Source organism: Ischnura elegans, chromosome 3 (assembly GCF_921293095.1).
Source record: "Ischnura elegans chromosome 3, ioIscEleg1.1, whole genome shotgun sequence".
NCBI classification, from domain to species: domain Eukaryota; kingdom Metazoa; phylum Arthropoda; class Insecta; order Odonata; family Coenagrionidae; genus Ischnura; species Ischnura elegans.
Genome location: NC_060248.1, coordinates 25,372,701 through 25,395,139, shown reverse-complemented (window position 1 = coordinate 25,395,139; position 22,439 = coordinate 25,372,701).

The following is a 22,439-nucleotide window of genomic DNA, read 5'->3' as shown; positions in this document are numbered from 1 at the left end:
GCGTACGCAGCATGTGAATGTCCGCTACTAAGCACGTACGATTGGATACGAAGCGCGCAGGAACACGGCACTCAGGCTAATCTCAATCGATTAGGTCGAAATTAGATATATCGTAACTCGCACGATCGAAAAATGTATCGAACGCAACACAATCGATAGCTACCGACCGTAGCGAGAACCTTGATACGAATCATTATGAATTGTAAGTTCTCAATAGGTAAATAACACCATATCATGAATTCTAATTACCATGAAAGACTCACGACCGCCAAAGTTTTTGTCGGTTGTGAGTTTTTCATGGTAATTAGAATTCATGATATAGTATTATTTACCCATTGAGAACTTACAAAACTTACTCGGCCACTTAAATAACTCTGCGAAAAATGAGATTCTCACGGCTAATTCACGCACCCCCAGCATCCAGCATTGTTAAGTGGCTCGTACTTACTTGGAAACCTTGAGATGTTAATGAGAGTAAATTCTTATTAATTTTGGCACTAAATAAGACATCACATAGCCCACGAGCATTAAAAAGCTTACCCTAAAGCCTGACGAAATAAAATTTTTAAATAAAAATTGCCGATGAAACAGGATTGCTGACACATCTGCTATTAGTATGATCGAATTCATCAAAATGCAAGCAAAAATTAACGTATAGTTCAGTCTCAGCTACTAAAACTTACCCATATCAGGCGCTAAAGTATTTGAAAAATTATTTGGTATGAGTAAAAGTCCCTAGGTCACTGCAGTAAATGTATCAACCTATTAAAAATATGAAAGTCCTGCCAAATCACCAGCATAAACACTTGTAAAATAAAACATGGCATCTCTTAGATCACACCTCCGATTTTATACTTACTTTGCATGAAGTCACCACCGCAAAAAATTTTAAAGAGGCAGGAAAGAAAAAACCCACAGAAATACAATACATATATTATGTATTTTCTATTGTCAACCACAATAATATTTCCAATTTTCTCTTCTATCCCACATCTAATTTAGCGAAACAATTACTCTTATTCTCTTTCGAATAGAAAATTATTTAAAAGAGGACTGGTCGATACATACAAACTATCGTCAATACTTTCTCCGATGAACGTCCACTATCACTGCATCAACTTGCACAAATCAAATCCACATCCACAAATATATGTCACTTCTGCCACAATGTCTGTCTTCTTGGCGACAGGTAACAGTGAAGCAATGGTACCTTCCTCCAATCTTGGCACCTTCAATTCAGCAAGAATTTTCTCCTCGTCTTCTCGTCCAAGGCCACAGATTATTTTCTGATATCACAAGGTGCGATGTGAAGCTCACACACCTAAAATTAATAAATAATAAAATACCATGTAACTTATTAGGTCAAATCATTTCCAATTTTTGGTATTTCTGCATGAGAAATCAAATTACTATAGGCTCGTAAATATAGTAAATATTTGTATGCCTGATATTTTTATTGTTTTAAACTATAGCATAAGATAATTTGAAATGATGAAAGCCGACGTGTAATACACCATAGGGCAAGCTAAGAAGCAATATTCGATCCTATAAACTTGGCAGCTTATTCCTAGTTTCTCCTTTAACCACACGTTTACCGAATGAATTAATACAAAAAAGACAACTAAAATGCAAGAATTTTCAAAAGAATTGCTGCTACAATATTTTGAATCACCATTTTTAGTACTGAATAGTACTCTAGTACTTCAGTACTGAATAGTTCGGGATGTTGATGCATCAACATCCCGAAGCCACTTCTAACTTAAAATTACATCAAAATAATTACAGCGAGAAAGAGTACATACCTCACAGTTTTTCGTAGGGGTGAAATGTTTTCTTCTTATCGCCCAAATGCACTTCTTCTTCAACTCAGGATCTTTTGGAAAGCTAAAAACTTGAGCCATGTCCCGGAGTTTCCATTACATCCCGACATTACACACACGGAAGGCATTTTTAACAAAAATATCTCACAAACACGTTTCTGAAGCCCAGAGAATGAAATTAAAGAATAAGGGAAACTTCACCATTACCAGACACTCTATTTTTCGCAAACTTAACCACAAAAATCCCTGAAATGTGGTGAGACGTGACGTAAACCATGCCATCTCCAACGGCTTGTGAAGGCATGTGATCTTTCTAGGAGGATATGGCACGATGGCACCAGATGGCACCACCCGCGAAAGAAAATAGTCCCAGACCGAATACAGTTTTATCGATGAGATACAATTTTATCGATGCATATGAATTTGCCAGTCCTCTTGCATCTTTTTTCGTCATTAAAGGAAATAAAGAAACAAAACCTTCTAAGTAACTTCCTAAGCGCGATTTTTGTATCTTGATTGTCCACCCTCGTATTTAGGTACGAAAACTTCCTGTGCCGTCTGGGTAACGATCTATGAATACCATTTTGCTAGTATGCTACTACTTAGAACGCTACTTGGGCGTTAGTAGCTTACTAAGGAAACTATGAATACGGCCGATAAGGTCTAAACTCCCCGTAATCGGGATATATAGTATTAAGTCTACACCCAAAAATGTAGTCCCTCCACGAATGAATCTCATGATTTTTTTTCTGGCAGCGGCCTTAATACGTAAAATTAACTATTGCATCGGTACGAAATATACGCTACAAAATATCGGTGAAGTAGAAATATATCACAAGACAATGGAATTTAATCAAACCTAAAACAGATGTATATGAAATTTGCAAGAGAAATCACCATAAAACTGAGAACCTATTGGCTCAAAAAATAGGTAATATTTAGTGTATGCGTGGATTTTTGTTCTACACATTTCGCTCACTCATGAAAACAAGCTGAAAATAATTATAAGCATCTTGAAGTTTCTCCTACGAAAGCCTCCCAGGATCACACAGAGCAAACAATTTAAGAAGCCCCATCAATACAGCGATGCACTTTCCATACACCTTGACCGACGTCTTAGCCGAGAGCATCGGCCAGAGGGTCAGTGTCGCGTCACCGCGGTGACCTTTGGAGCTCCGCCGATGAATACTGCAGCCGTTGGGGCACGGGTCTCTAACAATAACCGCAGATCCTATTCAAACACGCGTTCGGTAATTCGACTGGTTCCTTCCGGTGTCCCACCTTATCTCATTTCGGCTAACGATCGACTGATTTCTCCCCAATCCTCTTCTCACTGTCTTGGTCGACACTTACGTCTAGGTTGGGGCTATTCTTGTTCTTCCTATACCCTATCCTAGTCAATTCTGTTGATTTCTTCGACTCGAAGAATTATTAAGGCCACCATCCAACCTGCTAGGCTGCCCACAGTTGTATGTGCGATTGGCATTCCTATCTTCTTTTCATGAGACACTGCGAGGCGTCGGAGATATGGACATTTATCTGTACTCTCCACACAGAAGCAGACGTATGCAGTATGGATCTTCCTGAAAAATGTACACGCTTAATTCTCCCTGCTTGGGATGCACCTAAATTTGTATAACTAGCTGTGCTTGTTTTCACCGCTCTTCCTTTGTTGCTTTTCCAGATGATTCTTAAAAAGTACGGAGAAGATTTCCAGCTCAGAAAACTTATTGCACAGAAGATAATTGAAGTTTTTTTTAAATACTCTTTCTCTTTTTTTGTAAGATCTAACCGTTTATATGAAATTGAATGCTAGATAGCCGCTACTAATATGAATGGAGTTTTTTGTGACGACGCCATTAAGAAGGTTTTGATAATATATTAGTAAACTACTGCGATGAATAAGTATTAAAAGAAAATAGAGATAGCACTTTTCAAAAGGTTTATTTAAAGTACGACGCGTTTCAACCGTTGGGTCATTATCAAGTACAATTAGGATTAGTTGGTCACGGAGCTGTATTTACACAGAACGGATGGGTGACAGGTGGAAGGGGAAGTTTAGGAGAGGTATGCGTCATTGGCTATTCCTTTGAAGATGCCTCAGTGATGTCAGGTGGTGCGCTTTGGGAAAGGTATGGTAAGGAGTGGGGAATGTCCAAAAAGTATTTGTTCGTGAAAAGGGCCATCTCCATATTCTTTTAATACTTATAGGATGTCATTCCACTACATTTCGCCTGCTCCTGTTAGTTTTACTGCGATGAATGTTTTCTCGGGCTTCCAACCGGATTAGGCTCTGTGTTTCTGACGAGGTTTTGGTGAAAAAGTATTCGGAATAAATGGAGAGCCTAACGAAGACCAAGAAAACATTCATGGTCGAATGTCATTACGAGTCTCCAATTTTCTCCTGTTTGAAATATCTTGAAATGTAATGGTCAGATTGCGAAAATTTTGAAACTGCGGAACCACTGCCGAAGAAAAGAAGAGAAAGATCGAACGAGGCTAAAAATGCGCTGTGTGCGACATAGACTGAATTTTGACCCAAACAATTAGACTTTTATCTAAAACCTTTATGAGTCGGGGATTCCAGTGGATTTGGCCTTCTGAGTGACGTAATAATGCCGCGGGTAGGCATAGGAATTTTTTCAACGTCGCTCAGCTCAGCTATTGCAGTGAGTACAGCCGCTTGATGAACAGTTATGGGGCCGTTGACTGTTTAGTGTATTGTGACTCTGCTGCCGTCTAAAAATTTCCTCTCATGAAACGTGTGAGTAACGTATCTAAAATTCAGTACTTGTTTTCCACTGAAATCGAAGGATTGCATTTTGCTATAGAACATTTTATTTCATCTCACTGAATTAGTAAATGTTGCAAGTATTTCAGTGCAAGCCGTTTTAATTCGTGTGATGGCTAGAGAGTACAGCAATTCGTATCCCTGGTACGTTTTAGTGAATCCTACTGATACCAGAAGAGGATTAAATCCACAAGGTCTATGTTCCTGGGCTTGGGATAGTTCCATGGCTCCTTGACTTCTATTTCATCCTCGTCTAGGGTTCTGTTTACTGGATTACTGTTCATCGCAGGCAGGCTTAGCTACTTTTTAGGTTTACTTAAAATAGTTGTCGGGAAGATCAGGTTATTATTTGGAATCAATTTTCATTATTTATTTTATTTTACTTTTTAAGAATTCATCTTTATAATTTATTAGTTTCAAATGGTTTTAGCACTAGCAGAACCTTACAAACGGCGAGGAAAATGCGGAAAAATCCCCAAGAAAAGGCACGATTTTCAAGATCAATCGCATCTTCCAAAATTGTAATCTTTTTTACAATGATACCAGATACGAAATTCACCCTTTCGTGAATAACTAACGATATTTTTCTATTTTTATGCCCTTCACAGCAAGGTCTCAGCAATCGAATAAAAGTCGAATTTCAATCACAAACCACTTTAAATAGAATCGTATTCGAGGGTAAACATGCGATGCGATAATACGATCCAACCTATACCAATGGGTAACAAACTCCAAATGTCTCGCTCCTTTTCATAATGTTATTATATTCTGGGGAATAATATCGCAATCTCCCTGTATAGCTCAAATTTGCAAGAAAGATTCAGACTATTATAAGCTTTTTGGTTTCGACCTCCAATCTCTCACTTTATATAAAAAAGGATCACTGCCAAAAAATACTAATCTACAGATATAATTTTTTTACGAAAAATTATCCGGGACATCGTATTTATTATACACGGTATTTTATACAAAAGTTACAATCAATACTTAGATAATATTATTTAATACATTTTGTGGAGTACTTCATTTGTGAGAAAGAAGAATGTGATATACGAGGGGGAGAGGAGGAAGAGAATGGGATTTTCTCGAGAATGAAAATGATAGGGCCTCACTGTGTATTGAAGATGGAATTTCATTATGGAACGGCCCTGAACCGTTCACACAATGTTGTCATGAAAACTGCCTCCACTAGCAGAATATCTTCATTTCTGATACTTGGAGGTGTTTGATTCATAGATTTTTTGGGTCGTACCGTTTTTTAACTTTGATGGATCCGCAGGTTTTATGCTATAGATTCTATTGCGTCGGGCGAAGTATGATGGAACTCCTTCATAATAGTGCCGTAAAGAAAGGCAACAAATAGTTTAGAACCTGCCGTCGCCTTTCCATTCTGCACTATGATGTTATCCAGTTGCAAATGCCTAAGGTATCAAGTGAGTTAAAATAATGTGGATTTTTCCTGCAATTTTAACGTATTTAAGGTGTTAAAACTGAGCGATTAATACCTAAAGAGGAAAATTACAGAAGAGTAGCCTTCGTACTTGCCCTTTAATTTTGAATTGCCATTTGAGTACGCAGCAATAGGCGACTTCATATTTTACTAAAGAGGCGCATCACATTCGTTCGACCGATCTTAATTTGTCTCATTTTCTAGTAGGTAACCTTTTTTAGACTAAGGAATCTACTATCTACTACTAGACTCTGGAATCTGCGAATCTACGATCATATGTGAAAACTATATGTTACATGGACTACATTCTCCTAGTGACGAGTGGTTTACTTTAGCTAGCGCACTTGAATTCAGGTGGATTCCAGTGCGGAGGAGGAGCCATTATGTCATCAACGGAGGATGGGCCAAGCTCGGACTCGGCCATAGCTCAGGAGGAGGGCTTTTTGGGAAGTCGAGTCGTGGGCAGCTGACGTGCTTTGATTCCCGGCCCGTGACGCACGGAATGCAAGCGTCGCCGCGTGTCTCCGAGATGACAGAGCGATCCTTTGTCACGCTCACGCATTCCAAATGAGGCGTCTTTGACGTCCTGTCCTTCCTTCCTCGATTCGAGTTGATGAGGGTCTGGATAACTGTCTAGAATATTCCCATTGCGTGGTCTCTCACTCTGAACCTTGGGATCGCCATCATCTAAAGTAGCGTATCGATTAAATCGGTCAGCTGATACACCTCCGTAATCCTATTGTCGGTTTTAGAAAGGAATGCAGAAATGATGTTTGGAACGGTGACAGAAATAGCGGGCAATTTGCTTCACTGGAGAACATGGGATAATTGACGGTTTCGTTCTTAAGGAGCTTAATTTCTTGGTTACCCGTACATAATCGTTCTTATTTTCCTGAGGAACAGGTTTCTCATTTTCATATATACCCAACGGGGGACTCTCCATTGATAACGCCAGCGTATGCTTAAAGAAAGGTAATAATAAGGTCCTATTTTAATGTACCACCCGGTCAATAGAATGATTGCTGACTTATTGGGCTCATGTAAGCATTATCTACCAACAACATGTTACAACGTTTTTACTTTCAATTGTCAAAGCTATCATAGAATTGCACAAGGTATGCGTATATAGAGCAAACAAACCAATTTCAATTTAATTTTCATTCATTCCTTTTTTAGAGTGCGTACTTTTTTATATTTAGTGTATGCCTTTTTAGTCTTTCAAGAACTTTTCTGGGATATTTTTATGAGCTGTTAACGAGCGGCATGGACAACATTAAGTAGGTTTATATCCATGCACTACTCCGTTTGGAGTTTTTTTCATGTTTCATTTAATTTACTGCTTTGTATATGGATAATTGGTTGAAAATATACTGCTCAGCTTACAAAAAAATGTTCAGGTAGTATTTATAAAATATTTTACGTGAAAACATCGCAAATATTTTTGTTGGGATAATGGTTTCTATCGTCGTTGTGTCCTTCTGGATTTTAGCCTCCGCAATGAATACTCCAAGGAGACCAGTCTTAAACTTTATAACTTATTAGAGTATCGTCAGAGAAGGGGTTTGAAAATTGGGAAGGAAGTTAGAATAAGGGTCATGATGTGGTGAGCAACTATTAAGTCCCAGGGTCGGGGTAGGTTAGTATAGGGAAACTAGCATGGGGAGAGGTAACGATCACGCCGTCAACTGTTTAGAGTGCGATCTACCTAGGAGAGTAGGACAGTTGTTGATATTTCTAAAATTGTTGACAAGGCTAGAAATAACAGTCGTTCGTTCTTTCTTCTTTTCCTTTCAAAACTACACTTTCTTAGGTGGTCTCGTTTAGGAGCCAGTTAGGTACCTTTAATATGCAGCCTCTTGGAGCCTCTGCAGACGTCGATATCCTTGGTCAAGCAAAATTCAACTCATGTAATAAGCGAAATAACCTAGTTGATATAATTTATTTTTGATTCCTTCTCAAACTAATTTCAGAGGCTTTAAACGCCAAATTAAATTATACGGAGCTCAAGAATCATCGCGATAACTTTGGACGAAATTATAGGTACTAATGAGTACTTTTATAAATGTTCGCTACAAGTATAATTTCACTTTAAAATAGCTAAAGAAGTTCACCTATCTTCCAATGTATAAATATTTTAAAGCTGAAAAGATAAATTATTATTATTATTGTAATTATTATTATTTACTCACTTACTATTAGCCAATTTTAATTATCACTTACAGTACATTAGTAATCAGCCTGTTATAAAAATATGAGAATAAGTATGCGATTGTTGTAACAGGCGTGGGAAACTATAAAAAATGCTGTCATCTTCAAAAAGGTAATTGTTTAGAAGATGAAAAAAATCCGGCTACTGCTTCCAACAAACCGTATTTTCAGCCTTCCTTTTCCTTTTATTGTACGAATACATCCCATTCCCATCGCAAATACTTTTAAGTGCGAAGTTCGTGCTTTTGTATTTTCTCAATAATTTTACCTTCCATAATGTTTTGTGTGAAATTTATGTGCCTGATTAAGTACGCCATGGCCTTTGCGTTCCTTGTTTTGTTTCCAATAGGCTTTCTGCATAGGCTTCATTTATCGCTTGCTCATCAGCTTTCCTGTCGGTACACGTTGTTTTTGCTGCCATACTCCACAAACACATTGCCAAAGCTTCAAATTTTGTGACTTCACATAATATCTTTGTCTCGCATCTATTGGTTAGCACTCTCTCGACAAAGCTTTTCAGGAATTTCTTCCTAGTCTCAGTACTATAGCTATTGTTTACTTGGAGAATTTCATATATCTGAAGGGCTCTTTTTAGCTCAAGTTTTTCGTCTTTTGACCTCAGAGGAATAATTTTATAAAGAGTCTTTAATATGCTTTCTTGTGAACCGCTTCAATGGCTGTTACCTGTGAACTTTAATTAGCTGCAACAATAATAGCAGATTCCCATGATCATCATCTTGGCTGACTCAGCGTACAGCACAGTATAGAAATGGTTAATCTAGGTCATGGTTAAACAGAGTACTGTGGATTCTTTGCGAAATAATGCAAGGGCTGGTCGCAAAAAAGTTCCAAAAGCATTGCCCTTTATTCTTGAAATTCTTTACTCCTCATGATTCTATCCTCGAGGATTCGTACGAGAGTCAAGAAGCAACGCCTCCACTCTCAGGAAATCACGCCCTCCATGGCTGTGCATCGCCGGAGTCAAAAGCAGCGGCGTATGGTGAGGCGCCTCTCCCGTTCGGCGAAGGTGACACCGCACAAAGGGCCTTTGACGGGTGCCCGTATTGACGTGCTCAACCGTCGACGAAGGACACAGGACGGTGTAAGGTGGCAAAGTGTAACAGTTGCTGCAGCCAAAGGACATCAAAGTACAAAGCTCACAATTAAGGACGCTCCAGCGAGCTCACAGCTCTCTCGTTAACGACCCGTCCGAAAAAAGACGAAAGAAAACGAAAAAAAATTATCGAATTGAGTCCTTGAGATCGAACAGATTGGAAACGTATCGAGAACGAACGATAGAAGGCCTTGCACGCACATTTTCTTCGGCCGGGTCGCTTCATATCCTCCACTCCTGAATATCATCGAAAGTTGGGTATTCATAAATACCTTTTGGGGAAAAATGTCACAGATTTTTCTTCTTCAAAGTCTGTTTCCCCTTCTGCCTATATTTTGAATTTTTTTAACTTGAAATCAGTATTTCAACACTTTTATATTGCTCTTTAAATATTAATAATCTTCTATGTACTCACACTTACGTGTCAATATATCTTATTGCCGACGAAACAATGGACAATCAATCTGTTTTCACGCTGTATTGAACATAATTTTTACTTTTTTGTACTCTCAGAGAAAGTCCAGTTATATCCGCATCCGACAGTAATTGCACCCCCGAAAATCGCCAATTAATAAATCAATAAAAGTTACTTTTCGACGTTGATTGCTCATGGCTGCATAAACTAGATCCGCTGATTTTATCCTTCGTCAGGTCGGCATTAGTTATTCCTCTCTTCGTTCCATCTATCAAACCAACTCCATTCCATGATTGAAACCACCATGGCTCATAACGACCAATAAAAACCTTTTCATTACCCATTATATTCGTTTATGTTCCACTCTCATCCATAATTTTTACTTTCATTACCGACTTACGTAGCCCCTTTCCCCTTAGTATCTCCTGTGGCCACCTGCTCCGCCTTCTTCTCCTCTTCTCCTCACAAGCCATATCCAGTTAGTTTTCCTCTCCAACCGCCACGTTGCTAGGAATTAAACACTAAAAATCATACCTTCACCGCAGCCATGATAGCTAGTGTTCTTGAAAACAAAAACACTCATAAACTTCCGACGATGTACTTTTTGGGTAATCCTGCGTGGTAGATTAAAATTACCGATAGTTTCGTCCCCACTGCTGGAGACTTCAATTGCCTTAATTTGAATTTGACTGCTTTAATGGAAGTCTTCCATTGCCCTGAGACGATAGAGTCTTTATATTTATATGAACCGTGACGCAGGTTTAGGCCAAACATCATCGCTGGATATAAGTAACCGCAAAGGTATTTACGAATTGACATTGTTAGTATTCTGAAAGTTTCTTTCGATGCATTGAGGTGTAAAATTACTCATGGTAGAGGAATATGATTCTGAAAATTTTAAATATTACTCCATCTATGGAAAAATTATTCTTAGTGTTTTAAGTGATTGCAGTCAATGCTCGTAAAATTCTTATGTGTGATACAGTATAAATAGGCCTATTAATTGACGCATGACGCATGAGCAAAAGATAGCAGAGTAATCTCAACAGCTCTTAAGCTATAGCGGCTAGTAGATCACTCGGAAAGAAGGTATCAGATAAACCCATTCACTATTCGGAAGATAAATATTTGAAAAAATATAATCAATAGTCAATAGCATGTTATGCTGACGTTATTAAACGGGGAAGATGAGCAAATGCCATTGGTAGGAATGTGATTACCCTGTGCATCAGCGGGAACATGAACATGATCCGTGCAAAGTCATACAAAAAGTTTTTGAATTGTCGTGCATGCTAAAATCGTTAGAAAAATATATGCCACGGTTAATAATTCATTCACAAGAACGTTTGCGATTAATAAGGAAATAAAGTAAAAGGACAGCATGGATAAAATTTTTTTCTAATAGTTTAACTATGGTACCAAAAGGACTTTCGGAGAACCTTAAAAAAATAAAGATCTCAATTTTAAAGTGTGTCATATTGTTATTTCCTGATATTTTTAGCAATACCACCATAGTATTTATAACAGTTTAAATATTATAACTGGCAGTAGGTATCTGTATTTTTTACATGAGGGCAAGAGGGCAACCTTCCAGTGTTTTTTTCTCCAGAATTTCGCTCCATTCATTTATTCATTTTATCGATGGGCTGAAAATAGATGCGCACAGACTTTTGGAAACGTTTGTACTCTATTTTTCCCCAATGTCTGATCAACTGATAACTTTTTTCCAATTTCTGTTTTTTGCTATAGCTGTGCCTCCTAACAGAAACTCGAGAGTAGTGAAATATCGCCACAAACGTGCTCCCATTATTTATTTTCTAGTGAGCACAACTTGTCGTATGACGTCTCCGGAATCGTTGGGAGAGGTGAAATTTTTATCGGAAGGCAATCAAGGGCATCAAAGAATGGAGCATTCCATCCGATGGTGAACAAAGCCGGGAACAGACAAAAGGAATCCATTGAAGCACCGCGACATGAAGAATAGACCTCAGGACTAAAGGAATTGGCGAGTACAATTTCGAGGGCAGCGACCTCAGGATAAACTGCAAGCGGAAAAATCCACAAAGAGCTAAAGTAAACCAACCTCTCATTTTGTGTTTTAACCCAGGTTTAAATTGATTCACCCAGGTGAAGGTAGAGCACACCCTAGGCAACCTAGACATTCGCGTGCATAACAGACATTTAGGGAAAGAAGGTGGAGTAGTTTCTTTCTCTGGAATACCTTGCACACTAAGGGTGTTTTTGGGGGAGTTCGAAGGCTTCACCCCGGATTTGAACCCGATCCTTTCAGTCAGTTACCAAGCGATCTCCCTCCTATGCCACCAATTTTCACGGTTATTAACAAATTTTATTGTAATTAATCGCTAGAAATCACGCTTCAAATCAAAGCCTTATGGATTTGCACGTATGCAAAAACATTAACGCAAAAATTATTGGTGGAGGATATGCTTTGGTATGAGTAACTCCCCGATTTCCGTTCGCGCGCACAGTCTGACAAGCTCCTGTGTTACTCGGTCCACATTAGACGGAAGAAATATTGCAGGAAAATAAATGTCACTTTGCACGTCCGATAAATTTCTTACCAATCATACTTACGGCAGTTCTGTGATACTTTGATTACGACTTAAGGGAAAGATCTCAATCTGGAAGGATTGAACATAGAGGATAATTTCGGGCCGGGGTTCTTGAACGTAGAAATGGAGAGTACCCTCTGTGATATGGCTAGAAAACTGGTGGGCGTGGGCAATATCCCGTGAGAGCTTCTGAAGAATCTATGTAGGGATGTTAAGAGAAGGTTTTTCGAACTATTACGCAGGATCTATGAAGAGGGATGTTGGCCGGAAGATTTCGTTGGAACGGTTCTAATTCCGCTACCGAGAAAGAAGAGAGCTAATTAATGCAGAAATTATAGGACTATCAGCCCAATATCGCACAAGGCGAAAGTGGTACTGAGGATATTGAACAGGCGAATGGAATGGAGAGTTAACAAGTATTTGTGCGAAGATCAGTTTAGGTTCAGAAAAAGAAAGTCAACTCGAGATGAAATAGTGGTAATGAGGTTCCAAGTAGATAGGAGCCTTGACTATGACCGGAATGTGTGCCTATGCCTTTTTTTATAGATTTTGAAAAAGTTTTCGGTAGAATAGACTCGGTAAAGTTAACGGAAATTCTCAAGAAAATAGGTGTAGATTAGAGAGATAGGCGACTCATTCGTAATCTGAGAAAAGCCCAGGTTGTGAAGGGAGGGTAGTGACCTAGCAATGGCCGAGGAGTACGCAAAGCTGTCCACTGTCGCTGATGCTTTTTAACGTGTGCGATGAGGAAATGGTATGAGAGGCGTGGGATGAATTGGAAGCTGGAGTGATGATTAAATCAGTGAGGTTCGCGGATGATCAAGCGCTAGACAAGCGTTGCGAGGAGTATGGGATGAGGATTAATCACAAGAAGACCAAGGTTATGTGGTTTTGTAAAGCATTGCGAGCGAGGAATTCAAGGTAAAAGTAGGTCGGCAGAAACTTGACCTGGTGGAACAATTCAGCTATCTTTGCAGCACATCAGGGGAAGACATATCGATGGCTAAGTTCTAACAGCAACCATCTCAAATTCGGCCGGTTTGATATAGATATCTTAAAAAAAGTGTAATAACATTTAAAACATTAAAATATAAGCAAATACAACTCTTTATTTGCAAATAAATGCTTCTTTTTCAGTTTTATGAACTTTTGATTTTTAATTTCAGTGTACAAGTAAAATAAATTAATAGTTGTTTTGTTATGCTGAAAAGTTGATATTTTTGAGATACGTGTTGTTAGAACTTAGCCATCGATACACAGCAGTAAGTGCACCAGGAGGCGTTCATATACAGGAAGTAGCCATTGAGAGGATAGATATGTAAGAGTTTAAATATAAGGTTAGTGAAGATCTGATCTGGAGTGCGGCGCTTTACGGTGCGGAAACTTGGAGACTGAGGAAGGACGAGAGAGGACTAGAGGCGTTCTATATGTGGGTATGGATAAGAATGGAGAAGGTGAAGTAGAAGGAGAGGAGGGGTAACTACGAAGTGCTGGACAAGATGGGTGAGGTAGCTTTTGGGTTAGATACGGAAGAAACAGAGGATTTGAATGGAGGGAGTACTGAGTGGGAAGGGAATGTTGATAACAGTGTGAGAAGATAGAATGTTGGGTAAATAAAGGAGTATCGAGAGAGAAGTTATAATAAAACTGGGTGGGCCCTATTGTGGATTGAAGAGGGAAACCCAAGTTGCCCTTGAGGTCCAAAGCAGGCCGGGGTATTACGCAAATTGCGCTACGCACAGGTACCCTAACCGGTGATATCGTGATCCCAATTCTTTTATAATGATATCGTGATCCCAATAAGTAAAGCCGTATAGGTTAAGAAAATTGCGGTATATAACCTCAAAATTCACCAATACACGCATAATTACTCGCAAAATTTAATAAAAATTGCGAAAGTTTCCGTTGATCGCAATAAAGGGGGGATACTTTTTCCCCAGTGGTATCCAGAATATTAATGAGACGAATTTTTGATCGTTTTCTTTTTTCTAGTGAAGCTTCGTCTTTATATCCATGCGGTTCTTGATTTGTGGGAGGGTTGAGGCGAAGAGGACAGTTATAATAAGAGCGAGAGAGGGCGTGGGTGGGGACGAATTGGAAAGACAAGGAGGACAGTGAGGAGGGGCTGGAAGAGATTGGGGCTCGTCAAGACGAAAGGGGAAGCATAAATGAATTATTCAGCTTACGGACGCAAAACGAGTTTGCTTTAAACAAAGGAGATGGAGCCTAATTTTTGATGAATCCCCTCACGAGCGCCGCCGTAAAAAAAGCGGGGGAGTTAAAAAAAAAAAAGAAAAACGGGAGAAGAAAGAAATGCGAAGACGTCCTCTTATTTCTTCCCCTTCACTAGCTCACTTGTCGGGGTCGTATTGGGATGGAGGGCGGAAATAAAGAAAAAAATGACAAACGAAATAAAAGGAAGGGACAATCACGAGAGAGAAGGAACGGATTAATGCTACTTCCTCGTGAGAACAAAACCCCGTTTCATCGAGCGGCGACGGTGTCCATTATGTCCCTCCGCTGCGGGATAGATCTTTTGATTCGCTGCGTAGACTCAGTCGAAAGGCAAACATTATCTGAGCGAGAAAGAACTTTTTCGGATGAAGTAGAAATGAGCCCCGTCCACTCATCAATGTTACTAACCCTCTTACTTAACGCGTAAATGTAGAATAGATATACAGTTCTGTAATCTAATTTATTGGTTATTAGTAATCTTCGAATTATGAAGTAAAATTGTTTTTACATCGAATTAATGATATAGAGACATACGTATTGTCCCCGTAGGACTGGCTATGCCATAAGACTGACAACGAGTGATTATGTGAATGGAGGTAAAAATTGAAATAAAATTTACGAGATGAACTTACGATTAAATTAAACGAGACTTAGTTTTTTTGCATTTATCTCGGGAATTTTATCTCAATCTTTATCTCGTAGAGACTTGAGTTTGGGGCAGATTACGGGCAGAAAGAAGAAGAACGTCAGGGAGCAAAAGAAAATAGCCCGAGAAATGGAGAAATAGAGGGATTCACTATACCTATCTGGATTATAGTAAAGTCCCGGATTCAAAATACCACTCAGAGCCGAAAATATTCTAATCCCCGCATTTCTGCATAGGAAAACAAAAAACCCTTTGCGTTGGGCCTTCTCTTCGGTGCGGTCGAATAAGTGTATGCAGATAGCTCATCGAGAAAGGGAATTTGACGAGAAAAGCGATTTTTGTGATAGGGTGCACATGAGTCTTATCCACCGAGCGAGCGTGAATTCCTCGCGGTTAGGATACGAAGTATTATGCACCCGTTATTTCATTCGAGAAAAGCACTCTTGTGCGCATTGCTAGGTAGAACATGGCAGAATACTATTGAAAAGCCATTTTGTCCCAAATGTTAGATATGTTGTATCAACCCTTTGAAATGCCCTTATGATCGTGGTTATGTGGGATAACTGACTGGAATGTATCGTCATTCACATGATTAAATTTTAGTAATAATGACCCCATAAGCAAGGACTTATCGTGAGGTCAAGTATGCATATGAAAGGTTCAGGTGAGAATATGAAGAATTAAGAGTCAAACTTTTTCTTCGGTGAGATATTTCTTAATATTGGTTACTAACTTTTCGGAAGTTGAACAATGCAATTTACCACTATAGAATGATAAATATATATATATATATATATTAATCGCATTGTAAGAATACTTTATTTTCTAATAATATTGTTGCTTAAATTATACTATTAACTAAAATATGCGCAATTCATTAAAATATGTGAATGCAACTAAAATCTTAAAGCTGATACATCCCCCAAAGTTTTCAATTACTAATTCCTGTCTGTTTTGCAAGAATCTTACAATTCTGGGGAATAATAATCGAGATATATGTTCCCATTCATCATGAATCATCGTGGTCCAAAGCTATTTTTGTATTCTTTTGCTCCCTTTCCTTCTCATTCTGCCCCATAATGTAAAATATCACGTACACCAAGGATGAAATTCTCAACATTGTGTATAACTTTGCATCCATGCGCGTGACTGCGCACAAAATCGCTTCTTTTATGAATTTAAAATATATCTCTTACATGCAATGGCGCAGCGAGGCGGGTGGCTTTTGGGGGATAAACCTTCCCTCCCCCCAGAGCTCAGAGAAATGTTTAACTTTAATCCATTTTTATTAATTGGATTAATATTACTTATAGAATAGTGCAAGGAGGAATAATCATCCCTCAGAAAGCCTTAAAATTCACCATTTTGAACCATTTATCTTAAAAATTTCAGGGGAGTATTCTATGCCCCCCAGTTTCGTCAAAACCCCCCTTACCTTAATTCTTAGCTGCGCCCGTGCTTACATGCGCCACTTAGTGATGGATGAATGATATATTTTACACATTGAAACTGAATTTGATTTGACGGCATTATTTTTATCCCTTTAACTCCTACGGCAAATGCTTTAGTTTAGTACATACTATAATCACGACCATGTGCTCATGTCAATGGAGAGAGAAAATCCATTGCACCATATTCTTTTAAGCTATTCTATCCAACATACTCACATTAGTTAGACTTACATCTTTGCTCTTTCCACGCAGCAATTGAATAATATGGGCGAGGTCATTTTTAGTAAGTATCGATCGATCATCACTGGCTGGGAAATCCCTGCTTTGGCAGTAAAGCAAACCTGAATCCTAGACTTTCTTTCCTCGTAAATTCGGAAAGTTATGATGACGTCAACGGTTGATGCATCAATAAATAGAGATTTCCTTCTAGCAAGGTGTGTTTTAGGCTAAAAGTTAAAAAACAAACAATCTTCACTACGCAATTCTTAAGCGTTAATTTTAACCAAAAATATGTTCGCCGAAACTCTTCATAAATATTTTCAAAGCAGGGTTCCCGGGTTAGGTCTGTTCTTCTAATTACAGAGATTAAATCTTTTGTGAGTTCTTTTTCATATCATGCATCAGTGAAGCAACAAATAGTCACACATACAGTATTTTGACTGCACTGTGAGCTGTCAGAGGTAGTGACTAATTGAACAGTACGTAATTGAAGTATAGTACAGAAAGAACGATAGAGTTCGATTTTGAGTGTGTTGCTTGGAAAAAAAAGGAGTAAAATGTTTAAGGCGTACGTTTACATAATGTAAGGGCTGTCATCATTTTCGAAGTAGAGCAGGGGCTATTATGCCTCTTGGCTACATAAATTTGCAAAAGCGTTCATGAAATTATCGGCTTCAAATGACGAATTTTGAACTGCTCGTCCATACCTACAAGTTTGCAATTACGTGCCTCGTGAACAAAGGAATTAACACTTACCGTGTTGACGATAGTACTGTCGATATGTACCCCAGTTCTTGACTTTTTCAATACTTATGTTTATTTATTAATAGCCAATCATTGATGCATGGAATAGGAGTCTGGTATCATATTAAAGAATGTATTTTGCTTTTGTTCATTTGTTTACTTAGAGGATAGTACCACAACGTTAAAAAATGGCAAACTACGATTTTTCAAAAGACGGATGTCCTACTATTTTGCTAGTAGCAAATATCGAAGGATATTACGCCCATAGCACGCCAAAGGTCAAGACAGAATGTTAGAGACGAATGATACTTCAAGCCAACATTATCTAGCTCAAGAGCAATGGTGATGATGATGGGCAGATATGGGAATAAATCTTTTAATTCTGATCGAAATGGGAGAACATTTACTAAGAATATCACCTAACAAATTAGAAGCCACCTTCTCGAGATGAGAATGTACCACCACACCAACCGTTTCGTCCCGTTGGTAGGTACACGTGTACTTGGACGGCTAGATTGGATTCGCTCCTCGGGCTGAACCATTCCCTCTCCCCTCTCAGATTTCAGGGTGCTAAAACGCTCCAGGATGCGACGGAATGATTAGGTTAACTGGACGCGAAGCCGGGGAGCACTTAAACTCTAAAGGAAGTAGCCTCCTTCCCTTCACTCCGCCCACCCCCCACCTAAAGTCCCCTCCTTGGAGGTGGAGGGGGGATTGGAATATATGAGGGGAGGTGGTGAGTAAAGAAGGGGGTAAGGACCCCTCAGGGCCATAAATCCCCTGGAGCCCTTAAGGGACAGACTCTCCTCCCATCGCTCTTCATCGTCGCGAGTTACGCCTCTGGTCGTCCGACGGGGACAATGACTTCGGAGGGACAGAAGGGTCAGATTTCTTCCCGACGCCTCCGTGTGACAGAGAGGACAAAGTGATGTAGAGGGGCTGAACAGACGTGGACATGTGCGATGGGGCAAGGGGCGAGTTCATGAAAGGGAAAGTCCAGCGTTCTTCCTAAAAACAGTAACAAAAATCTGGGTTCAAAACATTTTTTTGGTAGATTTTAAAAACCGGAGCAAGGGGAACATTTCAGTTACTTTAAAATTTAAATTTAATCTATAAATAAGTGAGTCGGCAACCTTAAAGCAAGGGGAAAGTAACAAAGATTGTATGATCCTTAATTTGCGGACTTAAAGTTTTATTTGCATTATGAGGAATAAAATTATTATTTTCATTATTATTTGGGTCGCACGTTATAGGAAAAATGAAATAGCCGTGGGGATTTCATAATAAGGATTGCTATATAACACGCGAAGCTCATGACTAGGAAAGACCGCGAGAAAGGATCGATGCGGTAAGAGTGAGAAGAATAGACTAGTGAAGAGTTCTATACTGAGCGTTGCGTTATAGCCTTAGTACCCTTTCTTCCGCTTATATTTCTGTCTTCAGGTTGGCATTCGGTCCAATTCTTCTTCAGCCTATACTTTAACAGTTCCGCTCCTACTCTTTCCCGGTTTATCCAACTTTCAACTCGATTACTATGTTGTTTAAAGTTTCTTTAGTTAAAGTTTAAAGAGAGTTTTAGTTTCTAAAGTTAAAGTTTAAAGCCATCTTTTAAAGTGTTACACATTCCTGATATAATAAATTGTTCTTTAGCAGCAAAATTGGTCTAATTCAAATATTATATATTTTTTCTTAAAACAAAGAACGTTTTTATTTTGTATAAACTAAAAATCAACTAATATATCATCATTTTTTCAAGACGTTACGTGCATGCTGAACGGTTAGGGGTTTCAAGCTGAATTGAACTATTGAGAGATCCGCCGGTGGTCTTGAATGCTATGGGAATAAGCTTTGCTCACAATTGAACTTCGGGCAAATGAATTTTTCAAATGTTCGATTATGACATGTTTTTCTCTCTCTTGTTCATTTCTTATTTTTTTCTTATTTCTTATTTTTCTCTCTCTTGTTCATTCATATCTTCCCTTCTTAGCTTATAAATAAATGATTCACACCACTATGTTTTGCTGCTTCCCTAAAAATAATTGCAATGTATCATTTTATAACCCTATGACACTTGACAAGATTTTATTTAATTCTAAGGACAAATATAATCGAATGGACAAAAGTGGAGTATATAAATTAAAATGTGACGATTGTGGAATTTGTTATGTTGGTCAGACTGGAAGAAGGTTCAAAGACAGAGTGAAGGAACATAGAAGAAGTTTTATATACAATGACGGGAAATCTTGTTTCGCTAATCATTTATGCCTCTGTAACAATTTTATCAATTTTGACATACATATTTTACATTGTATTGACAAAGGGCTTAAACTAGATTTTATGGAAAAATTCGAAATTGCCAATAGCCCGGATGAATTTTGTAATGATGTTTTATTTTGTACTGACACTCCTTTTTTAAAATGCATCCCCATGACGTCAAAACCCTGACCTTCACTCCGATCCACTCGATGTGTTTTCGTCCTTCACTCACTAGTTCACCAAAACCGTTGCCCCTCCCACTCCCCCACACCTAATTCCATATGCCCCCACCTCCTACCTTGGCCTGGGTATATAAACCGAGAGAGTACTGGGTTTTTTCACCTTGAAAATGACACTTACGTGTTGCAACCATGGTCGGTTGCTGAGTTGTGACATTAAAAGTGTGGAAATTACCATTGTGTTCTTCTTTTTATCATGGATATAAATTACTTCCACAAAATCGAGCCGGATACGATTTTATACGTTTGTAACATCCTGTTTAGAAGATTCAATGGAATGAATATGTTATTAGGAATACCAGAAACATTTAAGGGAGTAGAGTTGCAGAGGGGAGAGCTGCAAAGATGCAGCCCTCTATTCTGTCACATGAGCCTTAAGTAAATAAACAGTGAAGTTTTGAGGTCACTGGGTTGCTATGCCATCCATCCTATGGAGCCATGATTTCCTATATTTTTGATTAAATTTACTTTCTTTAAATGGTGGATAAAATATAAAAAATCAATTAAATTTAATTTTCCTCCTACAAAAATAGGCGCAAGGAAGATGCGATAGCTTAAGGAGGTGGCAAAGCACTCAGGAAATTACGATCGTTCTTAGTTTTCTATTCATGTATTTATACTATGCAACATGTGATATTTATGAAAAATAAATTTAACCTTAACTATATTCAGGTATAATTTTACCTAAATAATAACAGGAATTTAAGTATATTTAAATATGACCGGTTTTTACGTGAACATGCAGCATAATAATTCCTTACATCGCTGTTGAAACTATCGTGAGGGTAAAATATTCTGCTTCAACATTCATCAAGGATATTTTAATTAAACTGTTAAAATTTTCTATCTCCTCTAACAATTTTAAGAGATACCCTTGTGAAGGCTTTCGCGAGTTGTCGTGAAATAGGATGTAATTTTACTCTGCATCAGTCCATATTTCAATGAAATATGAAAATATAAAATACGGAGGAAAACCCCAAGAGAGCTACATTTTCAATCGTAGGCAGTCGTTTGTTTTAAGTTCAAAACAAATGATATTTAAAAAGTATTTTGAGAGTTCATTGTAAATGCCAAATTCGAAATCATTCCCTCATCGCTGAGTTAAATCATGATTTTGCTGATCGGTATTCCTCCCTGATGACGGTAAGGCTTGAACACCCTGGAGGCTTACGGAAGCAATGAAAAAAATATATCCTCCCACGCGGTAGTTATTGCCGGTGGACTCTGCAGTGTGAGGTCATTGACATTATTGAATGCAGGTGGGTAATTAGGGCAGCGAAGGATTATGGAGGACGTAAAATGGTGGTAAAAGGGAAGGGAAGAGGAAAGGGTGGTTTTAGAAGGGTGGACGAGTGCAAAGAAGCCCTGTTGTAGGTATTATTACAGCTCACCCCATGGGGTTCATGGCCCCATCCGCCGAGGGGGGGTGGTAGGGGTGGATTCATGTGCCCACAATTGCCACCACAGCCAATCCAATTCTCACCGTAACCCCCTCGCCCCCTAGCGGAAGCGCTGAGCGCGGTGGGCAGTCGCTGGAACGGTGGTGGTGATGGAATGGAGGGAAAATAAGGCTTAGGCCAACTTTTTATTTTCCCGCATGAACGTCATAATTATTCATTTGTCATGCGGAAAAATGCACCCTCCTCGAGTACAAAGGATGGCTCAGATCAGTGGTAAAAAAAGAGAGCACATTCGAATTCGTCACAAAGGCTTTTTCGAGGGATAAGTCACGAAAATTTGTGGTGACGACTGAATAAATTAGTCGCTCAATAATCTGCTGAATGGTCCGATGAAAAATAATGTTGATGATGGAAAATAATATTTATTCTTGTATGCGATACAGTGGTAGAGACAGAAAAGTGAAATAGTGATGACAGTTCTCTGCTCCAGTGATGAAATATCTGTTATGGAAGGACAATACAGACCACTAGAAAACCTTGAAGGGTGGCATATTGCATAACCAAAGCTGAGTTGGTTGTCAAAAAATAACTCGGCACAAAGGAAAAAATTGTTATATTGTATTTTACGATTCCATATTAACCAAATCACAACCGTTATAATAAAATTTGCGATAGAATAATATTATTGGTGATTGACTTCTTGGATAGAATTCAAGAGCTGAGACATAAAAGTAAAGTAGTGATTGCTTTCTTTCATCGTAATCAAACAATTGTTACAGAAGTAAAATCAAATTTTAAAACGAAGAAATATATCCTATTTACAATAAACTATACACTAAAGATAAAACTGCATGCCAAGTTAACCGCATGCTTAAAAA